Raw genomic sequence first — 11,188 nt, 5'->3', positions numbered from 1 at the left:
GAAGGAAAGAAGGAAGGAAGGGAGGGAGGGGAGGGAGGGAGGGAGAGAGAGGAAGGAAGGAAGGAAGGAAGGAAGGAAGGAAGGAAGGAAGGAAGGAAGGAAGGAAGGAAGGAAGGGAGGGAGGGGAATGAGGGAGGGAGGTAAGGCAGGGAAGGAGGGAGGGAGGGAGGAGCATATTTTAGTCCAAATACATTGGCATAGCCTAGATGCCCAATTCCTAAACATGTTAGTCAAACTAGTTACAGATGATGTTGACAAGCAAATCATAGCCTTAAGAATGATCTCGGGACAGGAAAGATCTGGCTCACACAGCCAGGTCTGAACGACTAAACCTTTAGGAAACCCCTTACCAGGGAATTCTGGCTGTGCCCAAAGACCCTGAGAGGTTCCACAAAGCAATATTTTCCTCCCCAGAGGGGATGGCATCACTGGGTTTTCTGCTGAAGGAAAAACACCCAAGGGGAGGCCAAGGGAAAAAGCTTAGAGCAGACACTTTTCTAAAGGATTCCACCCTGGCTCAGAGCGGACACTTTTCTAAAGAATTCCACCTGAGCCAGGGCAACAAGGAGGTTTACAGGCCCTTTTGAAACTCAGAGCCACTCCGTGAATCTCCAACCTATCTTGGTGGGAACTCATGGAGACGGATCCAGAGAAGAGACCCGACCTCTCGCTTTAAGGAGTGTGAACCATGACAAGGGTGGTGCAGCCCTCGGTCCCCCATGACAGTGAAGGCATCTAAGAGCACGAAGAGACAACTGTGACTGGTCTGGTCCGGAAGGCTTCCTGTTTGAGTAACACTGGAGTGAGCCTGAGAGATGGGTCAAGATTTTTGACACGTAGGGAAACAAAAGGGTGCAGGGAAAAAAGGTAGTAGATGGAGAGAGGATAAAGTTCTTTTTGTTTGTTCCAGTGCGAAGAGACAGACATGTCATGAAAGATCCAGCAGGAAACACAGACTGACCCCCAAATACAGAAGGCCTGGAGCACCGGACTCAATGGTCTGACCACATTCCATAGGCAATGGAGAGCCACTGTTTAATGGAGAGAACAAGATGATCAAAGAAAGTTACACAATTAAATTGGCTTGAGTAATACATGATGGATGAGAAGAAGTGGAGAGAAAAGGCTGCTGTAATTGTCCAGAGATAAAGCCAGGGGGCCCAACACAGGATTCAGAAGAAGGAAAGGAAAGGAAGGGAAAGACATGAGGTGTGCTATGCAGGACTCTGTAACTGCAGACCCAGGAAGTGGAACCAGAAGCGGAATGCTCCCCTCATCCTGCATCAGCCACAATGCTGTTCCCTGCTCATACCATGCCGTTCCACCCCCACAGCCTCACTCAGGCTCCTTCCGAGGACTCCTCACTCTCCCACACCCACCCAGCCAATTGTTTCTTGTCTTTGAGGCTCAGTTTAAAAGAGTTTCTCGGTGAAAGCCCCTTCCCTGGGGCAGGCACACTTCCCTATGCCCTTGAAGCATATGGCACTTCTCAAAGGGCTGCTGTCTTCTGCTTGTGCCTCTGGGCACCCACCAGACTGCACATTCCCCAGCGCAGGGCTCATGTTCTATTCATCTCTACCCACCGTGTTCACATAGCACCTGAAAACAGTCAACAAAGAGTAGAGCTTCAGCTTGTAGTCTCTAAAGTCAAACTGAACTGGTGCAAATCATCACAGAGGTAAGGTAACTTCCACTAGGTCACTTACTCCCTGGGTGGAAGTACTTACTCCCTGTGGAAGTTACCTCACCTCTGCAATGGTCAGGCTTCTCATCTGTTGAAAGTGGGTCATCAGTCTTGGTGCAGTGGCTCATACTTGTAATCCCAGCACTTTGGGAAACTGAGACAGGAGTATTGCTGGAGCCCAGAAGTTCAAGACCAGATTGGGCAACATAGGGAGACTGTGACTCATCTCTACAAAACACTTTTTTTTTCTTTTGAGATGGAGTTTCACTCTTGTTGCCCAGGCTGGAGTGCAATGGTGTGATCTCGGCTCACAGCAACCTCTACCTCCCAGGTTCAAGCGATTCTCTTGCCTCAGTCTCCAGAGTAGCTGGGATTACAGGCACACGCCACCACACCCAGCTAATTTTGTATTTTTAGTAGAGATGGGGTTTTTCCATGTTGGTCAGGCTGGTCTCGAACTCCTGACCTCAGGTGATCTGCCCGCCTAAGCCTCCCAACGTGCTAGCTGCCTAAGCCTCCCAAAGTGCTGGGATTACAGGCATAAGCCACTGCGCCAGGCCCTACAAAGCATTTTTTTAAAAATTCGCCAGGCAAGTTGGAGCATGCCTGTAGTCCCAGCTACTTGGAAGGCTGAGGTGGGAGGATCGCTTGGGCCTGGGAGGTCGAGGTTGCAGTGAGACATGATGGTGCCACTACACTCCAGCCTGGGCAACAGTGCAAGACCCTGTCTAAAAATAAATAAATAAAAAGTAGACTATCACAATACCTTCCTTGCAGAGTTGCTGTGAGGATGTAAGATAATGCAAATATAAAAGCTGGCAGCTGTGCTTGCCTAGTAAATGTTAGCCAATATTACTGTTAGCATTGAATACCAATTTGTTGACTGGATGGATGATTGGATGAATAGGTGAAGATTCCATCTGATTTTTTTATGTAGATAACTGGGATCCTGGTAATGATATTTGCAAAGGTAACAAGGAGGATACCACGTGGGTGAGGAAGGAGGAAAATGGGCATAATCTTTGAGGGGCTGAGTTAATGATGTCAGCCAAGCATCATCCCGTTACAGGGCATTGGCCGGGATAGGAGTTAGGTATCCAGAAGTCTCATGAATAGAACCTAAGATAAGCTGTAGCAGGAAGAGGGAATGGACCAATCGAGAACTGGTGGCTTAGCAGCAAAATAGGGACAACAAAAGAGAGAGACTTTTTGGAAAAAAAAAAAAAAATCTCCTATTTGATCATTCTGAAATAGCCATGATATAGTAATAATGGCAGAAACAGAACTTTGTTGGATCTCTTTACACTTATTATGTGGTTTTAAATGTTTAATTTAGTTCTTTAAATAAAGAAGAAAGGCAATGTGCTCTGCAATGTTTCAGTGCTTTGTGCCTCTTAACGATCTGAATCCAGAACTGGGTAGATCCAGGCTGGAGGCCTAGAGGGAGAGGTCAGATTCAGAACTGGAGGTGGCAGGTGTTGATCCACCAAAGGGCTGGAGGCGTGGTTCCTAGTGAGAGACCTGCAAGCCTAGAGCTGGAACTGGGCTGGGAACCCCGCACGGGCATATACAGAACCAGCCAGGAATTCTGGCAGTGTGTCCAGGGACCTCCCCTGGGCTTGTCCTGGCTTATGTTATGGGCCGGGGGACCACAGCATACACGGGTGAGTGACAGGAGGGCCTCAGCATGCAGAGTCAAGGTGGCCGTCACCTCCTGCAAGTGCCCCAGCCTGGCACATATTAACAAAGGCATCCCCAGTCCGTGCAAGAAACCAAGATGCATGTAAAAGTGTTCTGGAGCTGGTTCCACGGCCTCTCTCAGCCCCTTTCCCCAGGCTGGGTTTTGAGGCTCTGTGTCACTCACAGAGATGTGTGGTTCCTTTTCTGCCAGACACCCCAGCTCTCCATTCTGAGATAGACGGCACGTAGGTGTGCTCACTGGCTGACATGCACAGGACCAAGCCAGACGCTAGCATGGATTTGTCTACAAAGCTCTAGAAATACAGAGCCGAGTCTCTAGAACAGGGGTACCAGGCCGTGGAACCAGGCCACACACCAGGAAGGTGAGTGGCAGGCAAGTGAGCATTCCTGCCTCAGCTCCACCTCTTGTCAGATCATTGGTAGCAACAGATTCTCATAGGAGCGTGAACCCTATTGTGAACTGTATATGCGAGGAACCTAGGTTGTGTGCTCCTTATGAAAATCTAATGCCTGATGATCTGTCACCATCTCCCATCACCCCCAAGTAGGACTATCTAGTTACAGGAAAACAAGCTCAGGGCTCCCACTGATGCTACATTATGGTGAGTAGTAGTAGAATTATTTCATTATAATTCTATATATTCATTATATATTATAACGTAATATATAATAATTCATTGTATATTTTAACGTAATAATAATAAAAATAAAGTACACAATAAATGTAATGCACATGAATCATCCTGATATCATCATCCTCCCCCTCTCCCAGTCAGTGGAAAAACTGTCATTGATGTAGCCAATCCCTGGTGCCAGGAAGGTTGGGGACCACTGCTCTAGAATAAGAGTCTCCAAACTGTGTTAATTATGTGCCCCCTTCAGTACAAAACACTCAGGTACAAAACCCCCAACATGGATACATTGACTTATAAATTATCACAGAGATACCACTGCACTCATATCTTATGTAAATGTAAAACTTACACAGCCTTAAAACTTTAAATAACTCGATCAAAGAAACAACATAAATAAACTGTATTTTACTTAGGAACAACGCAATTCACATTTTTGCTTTCACTAGAAAAATGTTATGAATAAGAGAGTACTTTAAGTGAGATCAATGAAATTGAATATTTCACTTGTATTTGTATTGTTACTAAATTGTTTTATCCTTGTAACATGACTGACAAAGAACTCCCAGGAGTAGAAATCTGAGCTCTTTCATTATCCTGTTGTGTGCTTGCGCTTGCATTTTCAATATTATCTTCAAGCCATGGTTTCCTTCCAGGAATCTTCTTAAATTCCTGCTCTATTTTGTGAAGGTGGGTTTAGGTAACACGAGGGCATATAACCCACAAATCCACTTAACCAGCCACATGCAAGCCACCACTGTCTTCTTAAGCTCAAGGCAGAGGAGCAAGAATTCTGGGGGAGTTCACGGGTCCCTGGGAATGACTCACAGGCTTGTGACTGTCTGCCTGACAAACTGTCAATCCAAAACAATACTCATGATTCTTAACTTCATCCTCATTCTAAAAGATCAAATGATAAGTGGAAGTGTTAACATTTTTTTTCTGCATCCCAATGGACCGTCTTGTCTACCCACTTTGGAGATCACTGCTTTAGAGAGACATAAAGTCTGGAGATTTTGCCCTGGACATCCTCCAAATTAAAGTGAGAGACAAATCAAGGTGGATTCCACAGATGGACATTTGGAAAGCAAAGGAGACAGGGTATCAAATTGTTTTAAATGTCCCCAGCTAAGAAACAGGAGTGATGGCTGGGCGCGGTGGCTCACGCCTGTAATCCCAGCACTTTGGGAGGCCGAGACGGGTGGATCACAAGGTCAGGAGCTCAAAACCAACCTGGCCAAGATGGTGAAACCCCATCCCTACCAAAAATACAAAATTTAGCCAGGCACGGTGGCAGGCATCTGTAATCCCAGCTACTCGGGAGACTGAGGCAGGAGAATCGCTTTAACCTGGGCAGCAGAGGTTGCAGTGAGCCAAGATTGTGCCACTACACTCTAGCCTGGGCAACAGAGTGAGACTCCATCTCAAAAAAAGAAAAGAGAAAGAGAAAAGAGAAGGAAAGAAGAAAGAAATAGGAGTAATATGGTTTGGCTCTGTGTCCACACCAAATCTCATGGTGGAGTGTGGTCCCTGGTGTTGGAGGTGGGGCCTGGTGGGAGGTGACTGGCTCATGGGAGGCAGTTTCTCATGAATGATTTCGCACCCTGCCACTGGTGCTGGTCTCCTGATAGTGAGTTCTCGTGAGATCTGGTTGCTAGAAGTGTGCAGCACCTCCTCCGTCACTCGCCCTCTCGCTCCTGAGGGGCAGGTGAGACGCTTTGCTCCTCCTTCCACCATGACTGGAAGCATCCTGAGGCGGCCCCAGAAGCAGAAGCCGCTATGCTTCCAGTACAGCCTGCAGAACCATGAGCCAATTAAACCTCTTTTCTTATAAGTTACCCAGTCTCAGGTAGTTCTTTATAGCAGTGTGAGAACAGACTAATCCAAGGAGGAAGACGTCAGCAAAGGAGGTAAGAAAGAATCCCAGGCCAGGTGCAGTGGCTCACACCTGTAATCCCAGAACTTTAGGAGGCCAAGGCAGGTGGATCACTTGAGGCCAGGAGTTCGAGACCAGCCTGGGCAACACAGCGAAACCCCATCTCTACTAAAAAATACAAAAATTAGCCAGGCATGGTGGTCTGCGCCTGTAATCTCAGCTACGTGGGAGGCTGAGGCATGGGCATCGCTTGAACCTAGGAAGCGGAGGTTGCAGTAAGCTGAGATTACACCACTGCACTCCAGCCCAGGCGACAGAACAAGACTCTGTTACAAAAAAAACAAACAAAAAAAAGATTAAATGAGACTTTAAACACTTGCCTCCCTCCTGTTGACCTCCTATGACTCGCAGGGCTCTGCTGATTCTTCCTTCTCAATGTATCCAGCAGGGTCAACCTGCTTGGGTTGGGCATGGTGGTTCACACCTGTAATCCAGCATTTTGGGAAGAAAAGCGGGAAGATGGCTTGAGCCCAAGAGTTCAAGATCAGCCTGGGCAACATACTGAGACCCCGCCTCTACAAAAAAATTTTAAAATCAGCCATGCATGGTGGCATGCCTGTAGTCCCAGCCATTCCAGAGGCTGAGACAGGAGGATCACTTAAGCCCAGGAGTTTGAGGCTATAGTGAGCTGTGATCTCGCCCCTGCACTCCAGCCTGGGCGAGAGAGCAAGATGCTATATCTAAAACTTAAGCCTTTAAAAAAAAGATCAGTTGGCTTGCCTAGGGCCCCTCCCCTCCAGCCAGGACTCTCACAGTCAGATGCCAGGTGGCCAGCTGGTCTCTATTCTGAAACTGCCTAGTCCATCCCCATCCCACACACCACCACAGGAATCATCCCTCATCTTCCCAGCATTCCTCCGCAATCCTTTGCTATGCAAAAATCTTTTCAATGGTTACCCCTTGGCCTAGCAAATGAAGTGCAAACCCCTAGATTGTGATGATTTCAGGATGAAGTACAAAGGGAAGCAAGGCACGTCTTACATGGTAGCAGGAGAGAAAGAGAGAGAGAGCTAAGGAGGAAGTGCCACCTTTAAACCATCAGATCTCTTGAGAATCCCATCACTATCATCACAGGTGTGAACCACCACGCCCAGCTCAAGAATGCACCTCCGTGCTTTGCCCTCGGTTCCCTGCACTCCATCCTTCCTGCCGCACCTTCTCAAACACTTTTCATCTTTATCTCTGTACCTGTTCTAGCTGTTCCACCGACTGAGCTGTTGCCCTTTTTTCCTGCCTCCACCCAGGAAAAGCCCACTCGGTCTTCGAGTTTCTCCAATGCCACCTTCTTCTGATTTGCCAGATGGCTATGATGGGTACCTCTTCTGAACCCCCTGCAAGCACCTACTCCCCTCCTACAGAGTCCTAAGGCTGCTTTCTTGCACAGTTGCTGGGTATACCTGGAACCCCCACCCCCCAATACCAATTCTCAGCTCCTTGAGGCGTGGATGGGGTTTGACTCATTTTTAAAAGTGTGTCTAAGTCATCAATAAGGCTTAAGAAGTGAAATCTGTTCATTCAGCTCAAAACAGTGCCAGCTTCTTTCCAGAAGGTAGTTTACTCATGGCAACTTTGAAGCCATTAATAGCGTCTTCTTATGTTTAAAACTCTGGAGAAGCTGTGAAGACAAATTCCAGCCAGAACATTTTCAACAATAGGAGTAGGTCTCTGGTTACCATTCACACATCTTGCTCTGCTATGATTTGTATTTTAAAAGAGTTGTATTAGTCCCTTCTCACACTGTTATAAAGATACTACTTGAGGCTGGGCATGGTAGCTCATACCTGTAATCCCAGCACTTTGCAAGGCCAAGGCAGGTGGATCACCTGAGGTCAGGAGTTCGAGACCAGCCTAGCCAGCATGGCAAAACACTGTCTCTACTAAAAATACAAAAATTATCCGGGCATGGTGGTGCACGCCTGCAGTCCCAGCTCCTTGGGAGGCTGAGGCAGGAGAATCACTTGAACCCAGAAGGCAGACGCTGCAGTGAGCTGAGATCACACCACTGCACTCCAGCCTGAGTGACAGAGCACGACTCCATTCCAGGAAAAAAAAAAAAAAAAAAAAAAACCTACCTGAGACTGGGTTATTTATAAACAAAAGGGGTTTAATTGACTCAGTTCCATATGGCTGAAAAGGCCTCAGGAACCTTACAATCATGATGGAAGGTGAAAGGGAAGAAGGCATCTTACATGGTGGCAGGACAGAGTGAGAGTTAAGGAGGAAGTGCCACCTTTAAACCATCAGATCTTGTGAGAACTCCCTCCCTATTGTGAGAACAGCACAGGGGAGCCATCCCCATGATCCAATCACCTCCCGCCAGGTCACTCCCTTGACACGTGGGGATTACCAGTCGAGATGAGATTTGGGTGGGGACACACAGTCAGACCATATCAAGAATCTTACACTTCCCATATGAGAAGAAGTGACAACAAAATTGAAACTTTGACACCAATTCTGCTTGGGATTTCATGTATTCTATCAGAACTTTTTTTGTTTTGTTTCTGGGTGCTGGTTTCTATCTTTGAAATGAATACATATTTACTACTCACAAAAGCTTTTTGTTAGGATACACGTACTTATGTTAACTATCTAAAGTACTTGGCAATTCTATAAAATAAAGCATTTTTATTTTTTTAGAGAGAAGGGAATACCTGTTGTTTTCCTTAATCTTTCTTCTTGTGAAAATAGCACAATCTGACTCCTCCCAAAAGATACCAAACACCCACAATGTAGCAAGGACTTCGCCAGACACTAGAAACCCATCTGGAGCTCAGGCAGCATCCATACCTTCATGGAGCTTTAAGTTTGCTAGGAAGGAAAGACAAGTAAACGGACCGTTACTTGTTATGGGGACAGTGTTACAATGGAGGCAACACTGATGCTACTGGGGAACAGAAGGGGTAGCAAGGTTGCCCTGGATTTCTGAAGCAAGGATTCCTAGACCAGTGCCTTTCACAGGTAAATATGCAAATGCATCATGGGGAGATCCAGCTTCCACACACATTCTGATTCAGTGGGTTTGCAGCGAGGCCTGTGAGCATTTCTAATCTGCTCCCAGGTGATGCTGCTGCTGCTGGTCTAAGGACCACACTCGGAGTAGCAAGGAGCCCAAAAAACTAGACCCCAACACTGAGGCCACATCAGTGGGGAACAGCTGCATTTTGGGGAAGGAGGTAATGGAAAAACAGCCAGATGCAAGACCTACAACAGTGACCACTCCTGTCCTCAAGGATCTTTTTTTTCTTTTTTTTTTAATTGACATGAAGCCTCGCTGTGTCACCCAGGCTGGAGTCGAGTGGTGCAATCTCGGCTCACTGCAACCTCCAGCTCTGGGTTCAAGCTATTCTCCTGCCTCAGCCTCCTGAGTAGCTGGAACCACAGGCGTGCTCCACCATGCCTGGCTAATTTTTTTTTTTTTTTTTAGTAGAGACAGGGTTTTGGCATGTTGGTCAGGCTGGTGTTGAACTCCTGGCCTCAAGTGATCTGCCCTCCTCAGCCTCCCAAAGTGTCACTGTCCTCGTGGATTTTGTTTTGTTTTGTTTGTTTGTTTTTGTTTTTTTGAGATGCAGTTGTGCTGTTGTCGCCCAGGCTGGAGTGCGATGGTGCGATCTCAGCTCACTGCAACTTCCGCTTCCTGGGTTTAAACGATTCTCCTGCCTCAGCCTCCTGAGTAGCTGGGATTACAGGCGCCCGCCACCATGCCCGGCTAATTTTTGTATTTTTAGTAGAGATGGGGTCTCACCATGCTGGCCAGGCTGGTCTCGAACTCCTGACCTCAGGTGATCCGCCCATCTTGGCCTCCCAAAGTGCTGGGATTACAGGCGTGAGCCACTGTGCCCAGCCCCTCATGGATCTTAAAGAGGTAAATGAAGAGGAGGAAAAAAAATTAAAGGCATCTACAAAAATATCAATCACCTTGGAGGTGTAATGCAACCTTCTTACACAGATTTAAGCGCTCTTGGATTCAGAGTAATTCGAAGATGACAGAACTAAATTATTTAAAAGTCTGATAATAAATATATATAATTTTTTAATAAAGAGTTATTTCAAGTACTTGTAGAATCTTGAACCTATGGGAGGGTCACTGCCACATCCACTTAGGTGACAAGGTCATTACTGCCATGGGACACACTGGTGTCAAGCCCTTAGAAATATTCCTTTTCCTAGGTAAGCTGTGTAATATCTTCATAAGTATTTTTTATGCTATTGTATGTCTACCACATAATTTTTAAGAGTAGTAGAAAAGATGAATTTCAATCGGACCTGTATGCCGAGTACACAGAGTTCAAAATGACAAGATTTTCTGTCATCCATGTACAGGATGCCATTCCAAAAAAGACTCTATGAAAAATTCTAAAGTGACATGTTGATATGACTGTTGTTTTCTTTAAAATAACTACAATGTATGCAATTAAGTGAGTGCTGTTTGCTACCAAAAAAGGAAATTAAATGTCCACACTAATTGAACGATGGAGTACAGAGATGACAGGAGTCTGAAACATACACCCTGAAAAGTTTCATTGCCTCGTAGACCATCTGTTCATCCGACTCAGCAACAATCTTGTGGAAATATTCAGGGATATTTCTTGAGTAAGTAGTTTCTTCAGAACAGTTTCCATTTGGAAGTTTATATTACGCTCCTCGACACAGTGATATTTATAAAGAAGAAAAAACCATCCCACGCTAAATCGCCTTTTAAAGAGGCATATTACCTTTTTGAAAAAAGTTATATTAACTGAATAACAATAATAATGGGCTTAACAATAATAACAGCGATTATTCCCAAAACAAATTGCCTACAGGAGGGAAAGCACCCACATCCGTGTAAGGAAACACTGTATCACTTACTTAGCCGACTGTTTCAGAAAGTCCACACTACTGGACATATATCCTTAGGAAATTATTTCAATAAGCAGCTCATTCATAGATACTGCTTGTGGTTCAAAAGGAGCTTGCTGATCTGTTCCCACAATCTTCTCCAAAGTTTTAAGAAAAGAAGCACTCAAAACAAAACAAAAAAAGATAAATTTAAAAAAAAGAAAGAAAATTGAAAAAGAAAGAGGCTGATCTGGGCACACTACCTAGGCATTAGCCCTGCTCCGCAACCAGGAAGAAAGATGAGGGGAAGGAGGGAACGAAGGAGGAGGAGAGAAAGAGAGAAAATGAAAGAAAAGTAGAGAGAAAGAGGAAGGAGGGAGGGAGGTTCAAAAGGAGCTTGCTGATCTGTTCCCACAA

General features: G+C 45.9%; 1 protein-coding gene across 1 annotated transcript in view; it reads right to left on the bottom strand.

Annotated features, from left to right (window-relative positions):
- Positions 1–11,188, bottom strand: part of CAMK1D (calcium/calmodulin-dependent protein kinase ID) — a 293,634-nt gene that overhangs the window by 263,176 nt on the left and 19,270 nt on the right. The gene's annotated exons all lie outside the window — the stretch shown is intronic.

Source organism: Colobus angolensis, unplaced genomic scaffold (assembly GCF_000951035.1).
Source record: "Colobus angolensis palliatus isolate OR3802 unplaced genomic scaffold, Cang.pa_1.0 Scaffold133, whole genome shotgun sequence".
NCBI classification, from domain to species: domain Eukaryota; kingdom Metazoa; phylum Chordata; class Mammalia; order Primates; family Cercopithecidae; genus Colobus; species Colobus angolensis.
The sequence above is the reverse complement of the archived record's forward strand: the minus strand, read 5'-3'. Positions and strand labels throughout refer to the sequence as shown.